Genomic DNA, 17,829 nt, shown 5'->3' with positions numbered 1-17,829 from the left:
TGAAACATAAAAATATTTATGTGTTGTATATAACTTAGAATTTTATTATTTTTCCTTCCTTATAATTATTAAAGTAATGATCTCATCTCTGCTCAGACAGTAGCAGTCAGCCAGCTAGCCAGGCCATATAATATTATGTGCTCCCCATACTGTACTGTCATGCCATTTAGCTAGCCTGCCTATCATACTGCAGAGCTGTCTGACGATATAATTTTACCTTTAACTTCAATTTCGTTAGGCATACTTTCACAAACTATCTCTGTCACTCTCGTAGTTTGTCTACATTTCTCTTTCACACGGTCTGTGTCTATCTAACTTCACATAGCAGGCGTAAAAAAATATCAGTCCAGAGATCTGTATATAATGACGAGATGCTCATGTCTCCGCCCCAACAATGGGAGTCATTTTCCTAAAGGCGGGAAGGCAGGCGACAACTTTTAGGTACAAATCAATCCCATAGAAATGCATCGGGCTTATTTTGGACAGATTTTGACCAGAGTGAAACATCTCACTTCGCCTCTTCCTCTCTGATCTGTTTGAGCTGGAAAAAACAGGTGCAATGGAATATGGTCATTGTAGTTAATTACCACGTTACTGCTAGGATAAACATGGGGCGGCAGGTAGCCTAGTGGTTAGAGTGTTGGGCCAGTAACCAAAAGGTTGCTAGAGACAATCCCCAAGATGACAGTGAACAAGGCAGTTAACCCACTGTTCCTAGGCTGTCATTGTAAATAAGAATGTGTTCTTAACTGAGTTGCCTAGTTAAATAAAGGTTTAATGGAGAAAAAAAACAAAAAACATTTGCTTAGTAAAAACTCCCTTCAGCCCAGCGTCCCACATAGTTTTTGACTTGATTTCTTTCAGTGAATGATTTGATTTCTCTCTAGAGCAGTGGTTCCCAAACTTTTTATAGTCCCGTACCCCTTCAAAACATACAACCTCCAGCTGCGTGCCCCCTCTAGCACCAGGGTCAGCACACTCTTAGATGTTGTTTTTTGCCATCATTGTAAGCCTGCCACACACACACAATACATTCATCAAACATAAGAACGAGTGTGAGTTTTGCTCTTTATTTTTCCATCTTACATATAAAATGTTATTTGTTCATTGAATATTGTGAATAATTTACCACAGGTTAATGAGAAGGTTGTGCTTGAAAGGATGCACATAACTCTGCAATGTTGGGTTGTATTGGAGAGAGTCTGTCTTAAATCATTTTCCACACACAGTCTGTGCCTGTATTTAGTTTTCATGCTACTCTCACATAGGTATGAGGTTGCAAAGGGCATCAGTGTCTTAACAACATGATTTGCCAAGGCAGGATACTCTGAGTGCAGCCCAATCCAGAAATGTGGCAGTGGCATCTGATTAAATTCATTTTTCACAGAACCGCTTGTTGCAATTTCGATGAGGCTCTCTTGTTCAGATATCGGTAAGTGGACTGGAGGCAAGGCATGAAAGGGTAACGAATCCAGTTGTTTGTGTCATCCGTTTTGGGAAAGTACCTGTGTAATTGCGCACCGACTCACTCAGGTGCTTCGCTATAATCACATTTGACATTGTCCGTAAGCTTGAGTTCATTTGCACACAAAACAATCGTACAATGATGGAACAACCTGTGTGTTGTCCTTGTTAATGCAGACCGAGAAGAGCTCCAACTTCTAAATCATAGCCTCAATTTTGTCCCGCACATTGAATATAGTTGCGGAGAGTCCCTGTAATCCTAGATTCAGATCATTCAGGCGAGAAAAAACATCACCCAGATAGGTGTGAGAAACTCGTCATCATGCAAGTGGTCAGACAAGTGAAAATTATGGTCAGTAAAGAAAACTTTAAGCTTGTCTCTCAATTAAAAAAAGCCACGTAAACACTTTGCCCCATGATAACCAGCGCACTTCTGTATGTTGTAAATGCATTACATGGTCGCTGCCCATATCATTTGCGTTGTGCAGAAAATACACGAGAGTTCAGGGGCCTTGTTTAACAAAGTTAAGCATTTTCACTGTAGTGTCCAAAATGTCTTTCAAGCTGTCAGGCATTCCTTTGGCAACTGCCAGGCCTGTTGACTCATCCAGCTGTAATGCATATGATTCACTGGCTTGTATGCGAAACAGTAATTGTTTCAAAACATCTCTTGCCATGTAACTGATACGTCGTGAAACAGTGTTGTTTTATGAAGGCATTGTCTGTATAGTTTTTTTTTGCCTTTTCCCCCCGGTATTGTCCCAGCCATATCCGCGTCAGCAGGAAGAATTAAGTCCTCCACAATAGTATGGGGCTTGCCTGTCCTAGCCAATCGGTAGCTCACCATATAAGACGCTTCTAGCCCCTTCTTATTAATGGTATCTGTTGCTTTTATACATGTCTTACTAATCGGAAGTTGTCTTAATTCTCGCTCAAAAAACTCCTGTGGCTTATTTTTGAAATTTAAAGGTTTCATTGAGTTGTGAGATAGTACTTTTGCACATATAACACACTGTGGCTGAGGATAGGCACTACTCCCCATATAAGTGAACTCCAAATCAATGTAGTTCTCATCATCTTTGCTCCTCTTCGATGGTCCAACGTCCCTCTCTGTTGTTCAGTGCTTTCCCGGGTAAGGGGGCAATAGCTCTACGGCTGCATCAGATTCACAACTGTCAGCATCCATGCTAGCTGGGCCAACAACAAATGTAGAATTACTGATGCTCGCATTGGATGTGCTCGTCGTCGACAGGTGCAGTAATGCTGGTATGTGTCTTTATGGACGCGGGCCTTACTTTTTTTTTAACCATTTATCAATTTTCGAGTAAACGGAATGAGCATCAGCTACGTTTTGCTATATGCGGACCGTTAATGGAATTCCTGCGAGAGAGTAACGGTTAATGTTAGGCAGTTATTGTAAAAATATAAATGGACTGTTTGAAAATGTGAAGAAAAAAATATATATATATATTTTTTATTAATAAAAATTTGAATCACATTTTTATTTGGCATACCCCCAACGGCATTGCGTGTACCCCTGGAGGTACGCGTAACCCAGTTTGGGGATACCTGCTCTAGAGAAATGGCGCTTTGGGCTCACAAAAAAAAACTGAACTAAATGGAATTCAAGTAATTTAATCAACGTCGGTCAATTAGTTGTTTAATAACCACAACAATACTAAACGTCGGTTAATCGCTCAGCACTAGAAAAAATGTAACAATCATGACAAATGTTTCAACATCTTTGATAGACTCCACTTTGGTTGCAACTCGATATACTGACATGAACTATCCTGGACTGACAGATGAGATACAATAGAAAAATGCAGAAAGTGGTTGAGGTGTGTTGCAGGCCAGGCCTGTACTGTTCCTGGACATGGAACTTGACCCCTTACTGTTCCCTCCTGTCATCTGATAAGACTAAGTGTTTTGATAATATTGCCCTCCACCCATGATCCATGGCTTTAGAGCTCCCCTTTTACACCCCATAACAAATAGGCCTGTCTAAATAGCAATTGAAGGCCAGGCCAGGACAGGGTTTGGTGAAACTGAACATTAAATGTTTAGGGTTTAGGGAGGGGATGAGCAGTGAGGTGTTGACCAGATGCCCAAATGGAGATGCTAGCTGTGATGATGCTATCGGGGTGCACAAACCATTACAGTGAGTAACTGAGCTATGTTCTTTTTTTTCCTGTCGTCTTCTGTTATGTGAGAGGAGTGATTAGATAGGTACCAGTGAGTTTGTACAGGAAGGAGAGGTTTATATTATTATAATAACATTTTTAAAAAGTTGTTTTATTTGTTTGGGTTAAATTTGAAGAACTTATGAGTCTTACTAATAACACTGTATAGTAGATGTAGTACTATGCAGCAATAGTACTTTGACATATCATGTGGTGTTAGTTTTTACAGTAGTAGGCTTACTATAGTAGAGCTGTTGACAGTAGAAAAAGGACAAGCATGTCCTTTCAAGAAAATGTAGAAAAATATTATTGTAATTTAATTGAACATTTTTGAATTATAATTATAATTGTTTCTCTTTTTATTTGTGTATACTTTCGGGCCTATGTAATAACCATTACTAAGGAGAGACGGGTAAACTGGAATTTGTTTACTTTCAATATGGCAGCTCAGAATAACTCCGTAAACATAAAAATATTCCAAGGGTCAAAGGTTCTATGTCCTTTTCTCTTGTTCAGCTAGTTGGACTGGTGTTCAACCTTGGCTGAGCAGTGTTGTAAAATGCAGAGCGGGTTCACTCGCAGGGCTTCAATTTTATTAGGCCTTCTCAGCGAGCTTTGTAAATTATTAGTAATTCCCCACATTGATTGAGTTTGTCCTCCAGGCCTCAAATTAAATTTAAAAAGAACAACACTTAGTGAAAATGTTCTATATATTTTTTTCTTCACATTTAAAAAGGGCTGAACTTCCTGATTTGGCCTTGTTTTTCATTAAGTAATGCAGCGGCCATGTGATTCAAGAATTGTCTGGGGGGGGGGGGGGGGGTTAATGTGGGTGTCTCTTGTGTGTGTTCGAACATGGCAAGCGTTTGTACATTCTCTCTGGCAAAACAGTACAGTTACAGTAACTCACCCTTCCAGATAACGTGAAAAAGTCTATCAAGGTATTATGTCTTGAAGTCACCTAGGCTAGCTAGTGTTAGCCAACTTCTTTCGGCAATTAGCTTCAGCCAGCTGGTGTGTGACCTTGGCAAAGTTGGTTTGACATTGGACATTGGATAGCCCTGACATTGGATGTTGCACATATTTTAGTTGTCTCATTGAATGCTTTCAATATTGGCATTTGAATAACTACAATTTATAGTTGATTTGAGGTTTTTAAGTCATTGAAACTTTGAGCTATTAACCTTTTTTTATATTGTCTTATGCACATTGTGTAATTTACTGATGGTCCCTAACTAGCCCCATAGGGATATCCAATGTCAACCAAATTGACCATTGCATGTTACATTGGTGCCGTGACCCGGATCACTGGTTGCTGCGGAAAAGGAGGAGGTCAAAAGGGGGGTGAGTGTAACCAATGTGAAATGGCTAGCTAGTAGGTGGGGTGCGCGCTAATAGCGTTTCAATTGGAGACCTTGAAGTAGTTGTTCCCCTTGCTCTGCAAGGGCCGTGGCTTTTGTGGAGCGATGGGTAACGATGCTTCGAGGGTGGCTGTCGTCGATGTGTGCAGAGTGTCCCTGGTTCGAGCCCAGGGAGAGGTGAGGAGAGGGACGCAAGCTAAACTGTTACACTACCAGCTGTGGGCATGTGGGCAGGATTAAAATAAACCCAACCCAAGGAAAACCTTCATTCCATGACATATCATTTTTTCCTATCATCTCGCAAATCTCTGTTTTGGACGAGACTGACTTTATGACCCACATTATCCTATTTACACTTTATAGTCAATTTTGACACTACAATAAATGTTTCTGACTGATATCGATGCCACATAGGCCATTTTCAAAATGAGAAGTTGCATTTTAGGGGCAGTCGCTCTTTAACATAGTAAAACTAAGATGGGGCAAGTGTGGTACAGATGAAGAATCTCGATTTGAGCCAGTTTACTACAGCAGAAAACGTATCCTGCAGCAACAGGAAATGTGAATTTAGAATGTGGATTATAATGAATCTGCATTTTTGTATGCGTTGATACATTTTTTTGTAATGGAAACTTAGGTCTTTAGAAGCCTTTTTAAACCTCAAATACGCTGCAAGTTTTACATTTCCTGCAATAAGGTGATCAAATGAAGATCCCACACCTCTATCTTACACCTAATTTTTAAGACCATGTGTATCTAAGTAAATGTTGTTAACTTAAATATTTTTGTTGATTTAGCTGCCTAGAATTTGCCCTGTCTCCCACTTTATGGTGAACAGTGTGAAAAGCTTCAATGTTTTTTTTCTGTCATGCAAAGGAATTATCGACTTTTCAACTAGAGCTGGCAACAAATCCTTAGGAGACAGAACAGAGTTTTCCAACTCTGTGTATCAGTTTATATAGCATCTATAGTGTCCTAATAGCAGCTGTTTAAGCAAGTCTTTGTTAATAAATGATGCTGACCTTTGTCTGCTGTGGTTGAGGCTGGGATTTAGTTGAAGGTTAAATGCCTTGCCCTTATACTCATCCTCCACTGGGCCAGAGCAGAGTGTGCAGGGAAGGCTGGGAGGCAAGGCAAGGTCAGCACTCCAATCAACCTGGTGCAAACACAAAGGCTGGGCTGTGCCCCTAATGAATTGGCCCCCCAGTCCCACAGAGTCCCTCACAACCACAGGCCACAGCTCTCATCTGCCCCGCCCCCAGGCCTTCTCAGGCACTCTGAGCCCTTCTCCCCTTTCACACGCACCCCCTAACCTCCTAATTTTGAAATGACTTTTATAACTGGACAGTAAACTTCCAGTGGCTTAATGATGATGACTTCTTCATCTGCCCAAATGCTCCTTTTGTCCGCCTCCCCCCCAGCCCCCCATCAGCCCTTCCCCAGCTCCTCTGTCACAACAGGCCTTAAACCCTAGTTCACTCCCCTTTATAGTCCCCACTGGCTAATCCACCCCACCACCCACCACCCTTACAGCCCCAGGCTCTTGTTCCACTTTCCTGGCCCTGGCCTGGTTGAGCTCTCTTTTATTTTCTCTGTTCTGCTGCTGCCGACATCAGCTATGGCATTCATCTGGAATGCTGCTGCTCACTGCCTTTTGTTTGTGTGGCTTGGCTCAGCCTGGGGGGAAGGGGGGGGGGGATTATAGCAGGGGGACAAGCTGCCACCCAGGCTAGTAAGTGACAGTGTCACACCTCACACCGTGGAGGTAACCAACATGGGAGAGACGAAGGTGCAATGGGGCTCGGTGAGGGACTTTTCACATTGGGGTTGTGTTGTTGTTGTTTTGCCATCTTGTTTATGCATGCAGCAGGTTTGTTTTCTTATTGTAAGTCTTCAGACACACTGTCCCGTTTAACACCTCGGCTCTCCTTTCTCTCCTACACACCTGATACTGATCCCTCATCTCACGCAATTCTACTATGACATTTTACTTCCATAGTCATTGACTCTGTTTCAGTGTATCTTCATTTTGATGTTTTTTTGTTGTTTTAAAATGACCCTCTCCACATAGTTTACATCAGGTCTAAATGTATAGGTCTGAATGTATGTTTTGACCTCGGCACGCAGTCAATAGTGCGGTTCACGTTCCCTTGAGTCTGAAATTGTTACACGTTTTTTTCCTGAACATATGCTTTTGAACATGTTATACTTGTATCAATTAAGTATCGCAACACCTGTCTGGTGTAATAATGAGTCGGTCATTGGAGTCGGTCATTGGAGTCGGTCATTGGAGTCGGTCATTGGAGTCGGTCAAAGCTGCAATGTGCTCAATTCAACCCAATGAAGCTGAGTCAGTGCTGAGCTAAGACAAAGCAGCTTTCCCCCTGGGAATCCAGAAGACAAGAGGAGGAATGGAGGCAACCATCTCCTGTCCCCCTTGGAATCTAAAGACAACAGGGGATAGGAGACCCCCAGTCCCCTATCCCCCCTCTCCCTTCCCCCTGTCCTCTAGTCACCCTGTCACGTGACCCATCTTTCCTCAGGTGGCAGTGGAGGGTGGAAGGGCCACTTCCCCTTTGTCAGGCCCTTTGGCTGGCCCTCAATACAGTGGTGAGGGATGGGTGGAGGGAGGGCCACAGGGCCAGCATTCAGACCCAGGCTCTTTTGTTTTCCCACATAGGGCTCTTTTGAGGCCAAAGAAACTGCTGGGTTTACTCATTATCTTCGTTTCAAACGGGTCTATTTAAACGTGGCTGCTGTGTCAAAGTCAGGGAGGGAGGGAGCTACTGCTGGGAACTGGGGGAGATTAATCACACCGTGAGACTCCTCTTCCCAGGTTGAACTTGCTGCTAGTGCGGGTCTGTACCAAATGAGCTTATTTGGGGAGTTTTCGAGTGGTCATATGTTGATTTACCTCAGACAGGAAACTGTAATGTTTACTAAAGTTGCTCGTCTCCTCTTAGGGCACAAGTCATCTCTTTCTTTCATTCTTTACTCCAACTGTATCAAATGGACTACCCCCGGGAGCCTATAGAGTCCATACAGACAGACAGACGCTGTGTCGTATAATAATGCAATGGACACGAACCTCCACGTTCAGCATAGAATGCGCGATGTGTGTATGATGAATGAGTGGTGAGGAGTAATGGAGCCCTGATTGGCTAATGCCCCGGTTTATAGCTGTCTCACACACCGCCTGTGGCCAGCATACTATAACCATTGGTGAGGAGGTGAGAAGAGTTATACGGACAGATTAAACCAACGGTTGACTAGATCTGCTGTAATGAACTGAAGACTAAGGCAGTCAGTCAGCCACACTGCTTGCCTGGCTATGCAAAGATGAAAATGAAAGAATTACAATTAAACAATATGGTCGTGATCAACATCCTCTGACTTGATGTTTCATCTGTCTGTTTATTTCTCTTGAATGATCCAGGATAACATAATTATGTTATGAATCCATATTCCGGATCCAATATTTTTGTAAAGTATTGTTAAGATTGTTATGAATGGCTCACCGACTGGCTTACTCAGGCTTGTCCTTTTTCTAAGAATGGACTGTTGAATAGAAGGTTGCAGGTGAAGGAGACGAGCGACGTATGGTGTTATCGTGAATATATTGTATAGCTCTTTTGAGGTTGTTTTAAGTCTCCCTAATGTTGGATTTAAGAGTGAGAATAATAATGTTGTCATTGGCATATCCACATGAGGTCAAATATCAATGGAAGACAAAGTGTTAAAAAGGTCCGTGGCAAAGTATGGAGTGGAATGTGTCTTTTCTACTGCCAAGTAGCTGTGTGTTGACTTGGCAATTTTCTTAGTTTGCTAGAGAAATTCTCAGCAACTTTAGTTAAACATAGAAAAAGAAAAACAAGACCCAGACATAGGGATGACAGGCTTGTTTGGGAAATGTTTTTATGCATAGTAACCTTTTAACTGGTCACTCCATGGACGAGGCCAGCGTAAATGATTAACGAAGACTATTTTGTGATTGCAGCCAAAACAGGAACCAGGCATTGTGTGCAAGGAATGATTTGGCAGTCAGTTAGCTGCTTAGATTTAGCGTTCAATGTCATATGAAAGTGGAGATGTGAATGTCACTGACACACAACAACTCTTTGCTCTATCGGCAGTGGATCTGTAGAGGGGGGGGGGGGTTTATACTCAGCCAATAGGTCGGGATCTGATTTCAACATTACAAATGTGTTGTTGTGAGAACCTAAAATGTTCAAAAGCCTAGTTAGAACATTCTGTGTGAGGGAAACACTGGTGAAGGAGAAGGTGAATTGATTAGTCCCCAAAAAGTCTCCAAAGTTCCTATATCATTGAACAAAAATACAGTGTTCTGTTGTTATGTTGTTTATGCACTTAGGGAAACGTCTCTACATGTACAGTATATTAGCCATGATGTGACGTAATTTTATTTATTTTCACGGAATAAACCCAAAAGGATGTAAAGTCATATCATGCATTTCTTAGTTTCCGTAAAATCTGTCACCCCAGCGCTCCATTGGCCCAGTGTTAGTAATGACGAGGCATTTGACCAGCCAGCCAGGCTATAATGACACTATAATCCTTGACATCTGTCCACCCAGCGCCTGTTGATTTGTGGTGACGGAAGGTGGATCCCCAGTTTATTTATTTTGGCCAGATGAGCCCTTGGTATTTATAGCGGGGGTAAAAAAAAAAAAAAACAGTCAGGGGTCCATCCCAGTCTCCAACCCAGTCCCAGGCCTGTAGTCTGTTCTGTAGGGCCAGGGTCCCAGCCCGGCCAAGAGGGACAAAATGCACAGAGCTGACCTGACATTCTTCTTGTCCCTATTTTGCCAGTGGTTGGGTTTGCCCTATCTCTAAATTGGCCCTAATAAAAAGGAAGGGAGTGGCAGAGAGAGAGAGAGGGAGAGACAGGGGTGAAAGTAAAGAAAGAGTAGTGGGGGGGTTGATTTTGACTAGATTTGTTTCTTCTTCTTTGGTAATCTAAGAACTGCATAGGGATAGTAGTTCTATTTCTCCAGTGTGTCATCCTGCTGAGTCAGGGTTTCCCCCTGTGTTGTTGGCATGTTAAATGCTGATGGTCACGCGTGTCGGGGTGGTGTAACCGTGTGGCAGGAGGGGATGTTGCCCAATGTCTTTGTTTCCTGGCCAGGCAGGACGGCCCTCCAAGAGCATCTGTCACTACAGGGGGTCAGAGGGGCTAAGATGAATGAGGCCCCAGAGAATTCACTCCACACACAGCAAATGGCACAACATAGGGGAGGGACAAGGGGACTGGGGGAGGGTGTGTGTGCTTGGGTGTGTGTGTGCTTGACTCAGAGAGAGAGGGGTTCTGCTGTACTGGAGGAAGGAGGAGTATTTGCTGTCCATACTGTCGTGGAGTTTAATTACCAAGGAGCTGCTGATGACTTGGGGACACACCAGATGAGAATTAATCAGCCCTACGTCTCCTTGGATATTTCCTCACTCTTTTCCTCTTCGTTAGGACATACCTATCACCCAAAATGGACTATAATTCGTGACTTTGTGATTTATTTATTTTTGCATGGTGGAATTTAGTGTTTGGTTTTGGAGCGTTTTATGTTGTTGTTTGTGTTATCGAAGTGCTGTCTGGCTGGTGGAGAACCCTTGGAAGGTATGGAAGCATTTTACATTGTTTACTCTGGCACTTTGCTGGATTTCCACCAACATTATGTTGATGGCTCAGCTCTTAGCACCTAATTTAAGGGACCTGGAAATGTTAGTCCTTTTTTGCATAACCCCCATCCCCCTCTCCTCTGCTATACTGATGTGTACTCTTGTCCTCATCCATCGGATTTCTAATGTTGACAGTACCCTCTTAGTAAAAAGGGTTCCAAAAGGGTTATGTGGTTGTCCCCATAGGATAACTCTTTTTGGTTCCAGGTAGAACCCTATTTGGTCCCAGTCAGAACTCTTTTGGCTTCCATGTAGAACCCTCTGGGGAAATGGGTTCTACATGGAACCCAATAGGCTTCTACCTGGTATCAAAAGGGTTCTTCAAAGGGTTCTCCTACGGGTACAGCCAAATAAACCTTTTCGGTCCCAGATAGCACCTTTTTTTTTCTAGGAGTGTAGCCTACAGTCATTGTTCCTGTATTTCTGTGAATAATAAGATATGTAATCCATTTACTTAAGATATGTAATCCATTTACTTAAGATATGTAATCCATTTACTCAAATGACTAAGGTAGTCTGTTTTATCATGATCTATTTCCAGTAATGATGACTGGCAAAAGCTTGTGTGAATGTTTCAATAATCAAGTAAAGAGATAGTCAGTGGTCGTCTTTTTACCATGTTCTGGATGATCTAAATCATTTTAGACCATTATATCACTATGTGTTGTAGAAAAAGCATGTTCAGGATCACCTGGACAGTGTCAAGTTTTTTTCTGCATCTACCCCGGCTTTCCCTTTTCTTCCCTCCTCTCTTTTCAACGTGTGTTTGTGTGTGGCGTGCGTGTGCTCACGCGCACACACACACACACACACACACACGTCTATTTGTGCCAGTGCCTATGTGCACGTATGTGGATACAGTAGCAAGTTAGATTTCTTAACGTGAAACCCTTGGCTGACTTCAACGCTGTAGTGTTGCCCTTGAAGGAAAGGTTCCGGGAGTGGGTCTGAAACAGGTTGTGACCAAGGGGAAGTTGATGTAATCCCTCTCTATCCTGCCTCTATCCCTCCATTGTCAGGAGTGTAACGTCATTATGCAGATGAAGGAAGAAACAAAAAAAAGGGGAGTGGAGTGGGGTGGGGGAAACAGAGAGAGGGGGGGAAGGAGGGAGGGAGAGAGAAGACAGGGAGGGTTGGGGGGCAAGGCTAAGCTCACAGTGTTCTTGGAGTTAAATCTCTAACATTTCTTAGAATTTAAATCCACATCACTCTAAAATAGGACCTCTGTTTTCGCATCGTTCATCAACAACGAGTTAGCTATTTCATGCATACGCATGCACGGAGTGCTGTCTGTGTGCACATGTGGGTGTTTGTGTGTGTGCGTTTGTATGTGTGTGTGTGTGTGTGTTTTGTGCGTGTGTACCTCTGCGGCCACCGCCTTAAATTCCCTCCTTACACCCCTCGGGCAAAATTCCCTACCAGCATGTCATGCTGAAAGGACCCTAAAATGTCATTACCAGAAGAACAGGATCCCAGCCGTTAGGCGCCCGAGGCTGTGCCTGAGTATGTCTAGATTTACGGCTCCGATGGGTCAGGCACATCTCACCGGCCATCTGCAGTGTCCTAGATTATTGTTATTATTAGTACTTTTTTTGTTTTTTACCTTTTCTTATTGTTGTCACATTTAGTTGAGAGTAAGCATTGTACTGAGTACACCATGTGTTTCTTGTGCATATGACACATAAACTTCATTTGATTTGGCAGCCACAAAACTATTTCAACACTCTGGCCGGGGGGGGGGGTCAATGCCGTTGATAGTGACCCTGTGATCATGGACATAGATACAGGGTTATGTTAAGAGTGATGTGTAGTCTAGGCCTACTGATAGGCCAGTGTGATAAGAATGTCTCATAGAATGGGTTATATTACTGTGGTTGCAGAGTTCGCTGCCTAGAGGGCCCTTAAAGCGTGCATCTAGAAGTGAAGGAAGATTTGGATGTTCAGTCTGTACTAAAGAGAATGTTCCCTACGCTCATGCAGCGTTCCGGTTAAAGTTCTAGCACTGTCTGACCTGGATGGTATGGAATTTGCATGACCTCCCTTATCCCCTTGTCCCTCCCATTGACCATGTAGCTCTGTAGTTTGATTAGTCCTATCAGTGTGAGGCTAATCATTCACAAAGTTAACTACTTCAATGTGGTTAACAGGACAAATCAGTGTGCATGTAATGCCAGCGCGAGGACTTGGGCCCCAGACCTCAGGCAGGGGCAAATTAGGGACACTAGGTCCCAAAAACTGCATAACAAGGACCATGCATTACCGGATGGTGACAGGGAGCATTCTTGTGACAGTCAATGTTTTGAAGGGAACTTTGTATCAGCTTAGTTGTATAAGGTCTAGGAGTGGGTAAACAATGCTTGGGGTCAAAGTGGAAGTACAGATGTAGGATCTTAATTTGATCACCCTGTTGTTGCAGGAAATGTCCTGCAAAGTAGGAAGTGCAAACGTGTTGTGTATTCAAGTTTAAAAAGGCTTCTAAAGTTTGAAATTTACACTTTAAAATGTCAGACTTAATAAAAATAAAAATAAACATTTATTAACGCCTCCAAAAATTCCACGAATTATAATCCACACCAAAATTAAAATTTCCTGTTGCTGCAGGATTATTTTTCTGCTGTGAGAAACTGGTCAAATCAGGACCTTATATCTGTACCAGTTTTTAGTAGTTGGTAGTGTGTGTGTGTGTGTGTGTGTACTAGAGGTCGACCGATTAATCGGAATGGCCGATTAATTAGGGCCGATATCAAGTTTTCATAACAAAAGTATTTTTGGACACCGATTTGTCCGACTATTATTATTTTACACCTTTATTTAACTAGGTAAGTCAGTTAAGAACACATTCTTATTTTCAATGACGGCCTAGGAACGGTGGGTTAACTGCCTTGTTCAGGTGCAGAATGACAGATTTTTACCTTGTCAGCTCAGGGATTTGTTTTTGCAACCTTCCGGTTACTAGTCCAACGCTCTAACCACCTGCCTTACATTGCACTCCACAAGGAGCCTGCATGGCAGGCTGACTACCTGTTACGCGAGGGCAGCAAGAAGCCAAGGTAAGTTGCTAGGTAGCATTAAACTTATAAAAAACAATCTATCTTCACATAATCACTAGTTAACTACACATGGTTGATGATATTCCTAGTTTATCTAGCGTGTCCTGCATTGCATATAACCGATGAAGTGCCTTTCTCATCGAATCACAGCCTACTTCGCCAAACAGGTGATGATTTAGCACTGTCGTTGCACCAAACCTAACCATAAACATCAATGCCTTTCTTTAAAATCAATACACAAGTATATATATTTTAAACCTGCCTATTTAGTTAATATTGCCTGCTAACATACATTTTTTATAATTAGGGAAATTGTGTCACTTCTCTTGCGTTCCGTGCAAGCAGTCAGGGTATATGCAGCAGTTTGGGCCGCCTGGCTCGTTGCGAACTGTGTGAAGTCCATTTATTCCTATCAAAGACTAATTAATTTGCCAGAATTGTACATAATTATGACATAACATTGAAGGTTGTGCAATGTAACATCTATATTTAGACTTAGGGATACCACCCGTTAGATAAAACACAGAACGGTTCCGTATTTCACTGAAAGAATAAAAGTTTTCGTTTTTGAAATGATAGTTTCTGGATTCGACCATATTAATGACCTAAGGCTCGTATTTATGTGTGTTATGTTATAATTAAGTCTACGATTTGACATTTGATAGAGCAGTCTGACTGAGCGGTGGTAGGCAGCAGCAGGATTGTAAGCATTCATTCAAACAGCACTTTCGTTTCACCGATCGTTTCAATCTGTGACGGCACTCGCTCTGAGACTTGGAGTAGTTGTTCCCCTTGCTCTGCAAGGGCCGCGGCTTTTGTGGAGCGATGGGTAACGATGCTTCGAGGGTGGCTGTTGTCGATGTGTTCCTTGTTCGAGCCCAGGCAGGGGCGAGGAGAGGGACGGAAGCTATACTGTTACGCTGGCAATACTAAAGTGCCTATAAGAACATTCAATAGTCAAAGGTATATGAAATACAAATGGTATAGAGGGAAATAGTCCTATAATTCCTATAATAACTACAACCTAAAACTTCTTACCTGGGAATATTGAAGTCTCATGTTAAAAGGAACCACCAGCTTTCATATGTCCTCATGTTCTGAGCAAGGAACTTAAACGTTAGCTTTCTTACATGGCACATATTGCACTTTTACTTTCTTCTCCAACACTTTGTTTTTGCATTATTTAAACCAAATTGAACATGTTTAATTATTTATTTGAGGCTAAATTGATTTTATTGATGTATTATATTAAGTTAAAATAAGTGTTCATTCAGTATTGTTGTAATTGCCATTATTACAAACAAACCCCCCAAAAATGTCTGATTAATCGGTATTGGCTTTTTTTGGTCCTCCAATAATCGGTATCGGCGTTGAAAAATCATAATCGGTCGACCTCTAATGTGTACGTGTGAGCGCCCATATACAGTTTGTGTGTGAGTGTGCGCACGTGTGTGTGTGTGTGTGTGTGTGTGTGTGTGTATGATTACAAACCCTAACACTCTAGTGTGTTTTACAAAAATACCCAGAGGCTACCGTATCACATAACCCCTGTTCACCACCAACGGTCACTACATATGTCATGGTTTTGTGCAATCTGCTCCTCTTAACTTTTGAGTGGCCTCTCTCATTGCTCTAAGTGCAGCCATTCATTTTCATGGTCAGACATGTTGTGTGGAATAGTTGGACTGACTATTTAAAAGCATTTGTGCGTCTTTCAACCTCGAGTTTCCTTTCAATTGGATTTTTTAAATATTGGGTTTGATTTGATATCTTGAGATGAAAGGTGCTGCAGGCCTATCGTGTGTTATTTGCAGCAAACTCTTCTCCTTGCATACAGTATATCAACGGTATCAAAGCCTGATTCGACGCTCTCGCCTTTAAATACACCAGTGTGGCATGATCGTCTTCCTTAGTGCTCATCAGTTTCAGACAATTAGCCAACTATAAACCTTTAGCCTATTATACAGTATGTGTCCTGTATTCCATATGTCTGTTCATTTGGATCCTTGGGTGAAGATGCATTCTGTTAATCTCATGCATTCATCTAACCGCTCTCTTTAGGTCTAGAACAGTGCTGCTGAGGGGGATGTCACTGCAGGACGTTTCGACACAGTGGTTCTTCTGACCCATCATGTAGTAGAGGAGAACACATCCCTTCACACCTGGGAACAATTACACAAGGTAAGGTCAGCTACGCCAAAATGACGTGATAATACATGAGATTATCATGTTTTAAAGCTGTGTCGGGAAAGCGAGGTAAAGTCCGAATGGGAAAGATGTATAAAGAGAGAAAGGAGGGTCTTGTTCCTTAGGACACACCGTAGCAAAACTTGTCAAAACGTAAAACCATAACGAGCATTTCTTATTGGACAAGTTCAGATGGTACCTCCCCATTTCACAAAATGTCTGACAATTTTCTTCAATTTAATTCCTAATGAACAAGCCCTATTTTTTTTCCTCCCATATGGCCTCCTGGAATTTGCAAGCTTGTCACAGGACCAGACCTTAATTCTGCCCGGGGGTTAGATTCTTGCAATATGGCCATTATGGCCACCCAGGCTCAGGAATCTGTGGAAGAATCTGAGACCGGTTTTCTGGTCAGCTTCCAGTTGCCGCTGAGAAAATTGAGATCTCAGTCACTTCACTTCTCCAAACATGATTCTGTCACTACCTGAAAACACAGATCAGACACTATTTCATCATTCATCAAACAGAATTACGTCAAATGAAATCACGCCTGAAATAACTCCTGACCACCAATTCCTCTATCTCTCTCCTGCTCCAGCCACATCCATTAGGCCACCTTTGTCCCGGTGTGGCTTTGTTGTGATGGAGCACGTGTTGAAGGGTCTCGTCTGTGTTCACCTCTCCACCTCTCCCATGTGTCAGCTTTATGAGGTCACCACTATGGCTTCACTTTGTGAGGTTTAAGGACAAATCTGTTCTCTGCTGCTCTGGGCTCTCGAATTGACCTGGAAGACTTTTTTGTGAAAAATTTGAAAAAAGCGGCAACATTACTGTTTGTCTATTTTGAGACGCTGAAACCAGGCTGAATTAATTTGTCATGTTTCTGCCGAGAATTCTTAAACTAATTAAGATGTTTGGTGCAGTATTTCTCAAGTGAAAAAATTTGCATGAAACCGACTTCGGCTACCAACTTCGAGAAAAAAGTGACTTGTGCACGAACAGCCGAAGACCAAAACGAACAAAAACGTCACAAAATGTTGTCATAATATATGGGAAGCATGTGGATGCCTTCACCAGGCTCCGCCACCTCTTTAAACACACCGTGGGTAGTTCTCTCTCTCTCTTTCTACCTTTCTCCATCCATCCACCCGTCAGCTGAGGGAGAAATACTGTAGCTTCTTTATGTTAAGCTGCTTATCTCTGTCAAAGCACAATCAGGCACCACACTTAATCTTGTCCTTTGTCTGCCTTGGCTGGCCATATCCCACCCCCTCTCTACCTCTCTCAAGTCAAAGGGCTTTATTGGCATGGGAAACATGTGTACCTTGCCAAAGCTGTCTCTGTCTCCCTGTCTCTCTCTCCTTGTCTCTCTTTCTCTCTCTCCTTGTCTCTCTTTCTCTCTCTCCCTGTCTCTCTTTCTCTCTCTCCCTGTCTCTCTTTCTCTCTCTCCCTGTCTCTCTTTCTCTCTCTCCCTGTCTCTCTCTCCCTGTCTCTCTCTCCCTGTCTCTCTCTCCCTGTCTCTCTCTCCCTGTCTCTCTTTCTCTCTTGCTGTCTCTTTCTCTCTTTCTTATCAGTCTCTCTGCCCCTCTTCCCTCTGGGTAGGTTCTTGGGTAATCAGCCAGGCTTGAACCTGTCCAGGCATGGGACAGGTTAGGGCAGGAACAGGACCTCGGATGGCCAACTGTTCCAACTTGATTACCAAGCCTGCCGTTTATTGATAGAATAAAAGAGTTCGGGGTTTTAGAAGGCGACACTACAGTAGCTAAAGAACCTGGGAAGAGGCATTCTTCTTCATTTTAAAAGGGTGAAGAAAAAAGCTTTTGAGTAGAATCAACATAGAAACTCAATAGTGCTTTGTATTGATCTCAGTAAAATAGGTTCTCTTGATTTAAT

The 17,829-nt window shown here is 42.6% G+C and overlaps 1 protein-coding gene across 4 annotated transcripts in view; it reads left to right on the top strand.

Annotated features, from left to right (window-relative positions):
- LOC110508560 (GREB1-like protein) overlaps window positions 1-17,829 on the top strand; it is a 102,804-nt gene that overhangs the window by 45,556 nt on the left and 39,419 nt on the right. For 3 of the 4 annotated variants that reach the window (XM_036966223.1, XM_036966225.1, XM_036966226.1), the window contains exon 2: window positions 15,811-15,930. The gene's annotated coding sequence lies outside the window, so the exon portion shown is untranslated. Of the gene's footprint in view, window positions 1-10,319; window positions 10,638-15,810; window positions 15,931-17,829 lie in introns of those variants that run through there. The other variant, XM_036966222.1, reaches the window with a different exon arrangement.

The sequence above is a fragment of the Oncorhynchus mykiss genome, chromosome 28 (genome assembly GCF_013265735.2).
Source record: "Oncorhynchus mykiss isolate Arlee chromosome 28, USDA_OmykA_1.1, whole genome shotgun sequence".
Classification (NCBI taxonomy): Eukaryota; Metazoa; Chordata; class Actinopteri; order Salmoniformes; family Salmonidae; genus Oncorhynchus; species Oncorhynchus mykiss.
Note: the sequence above shows the minus strand (reverse complement) of the source record. Positions and strands in the feature narration are given on the sequence as shown.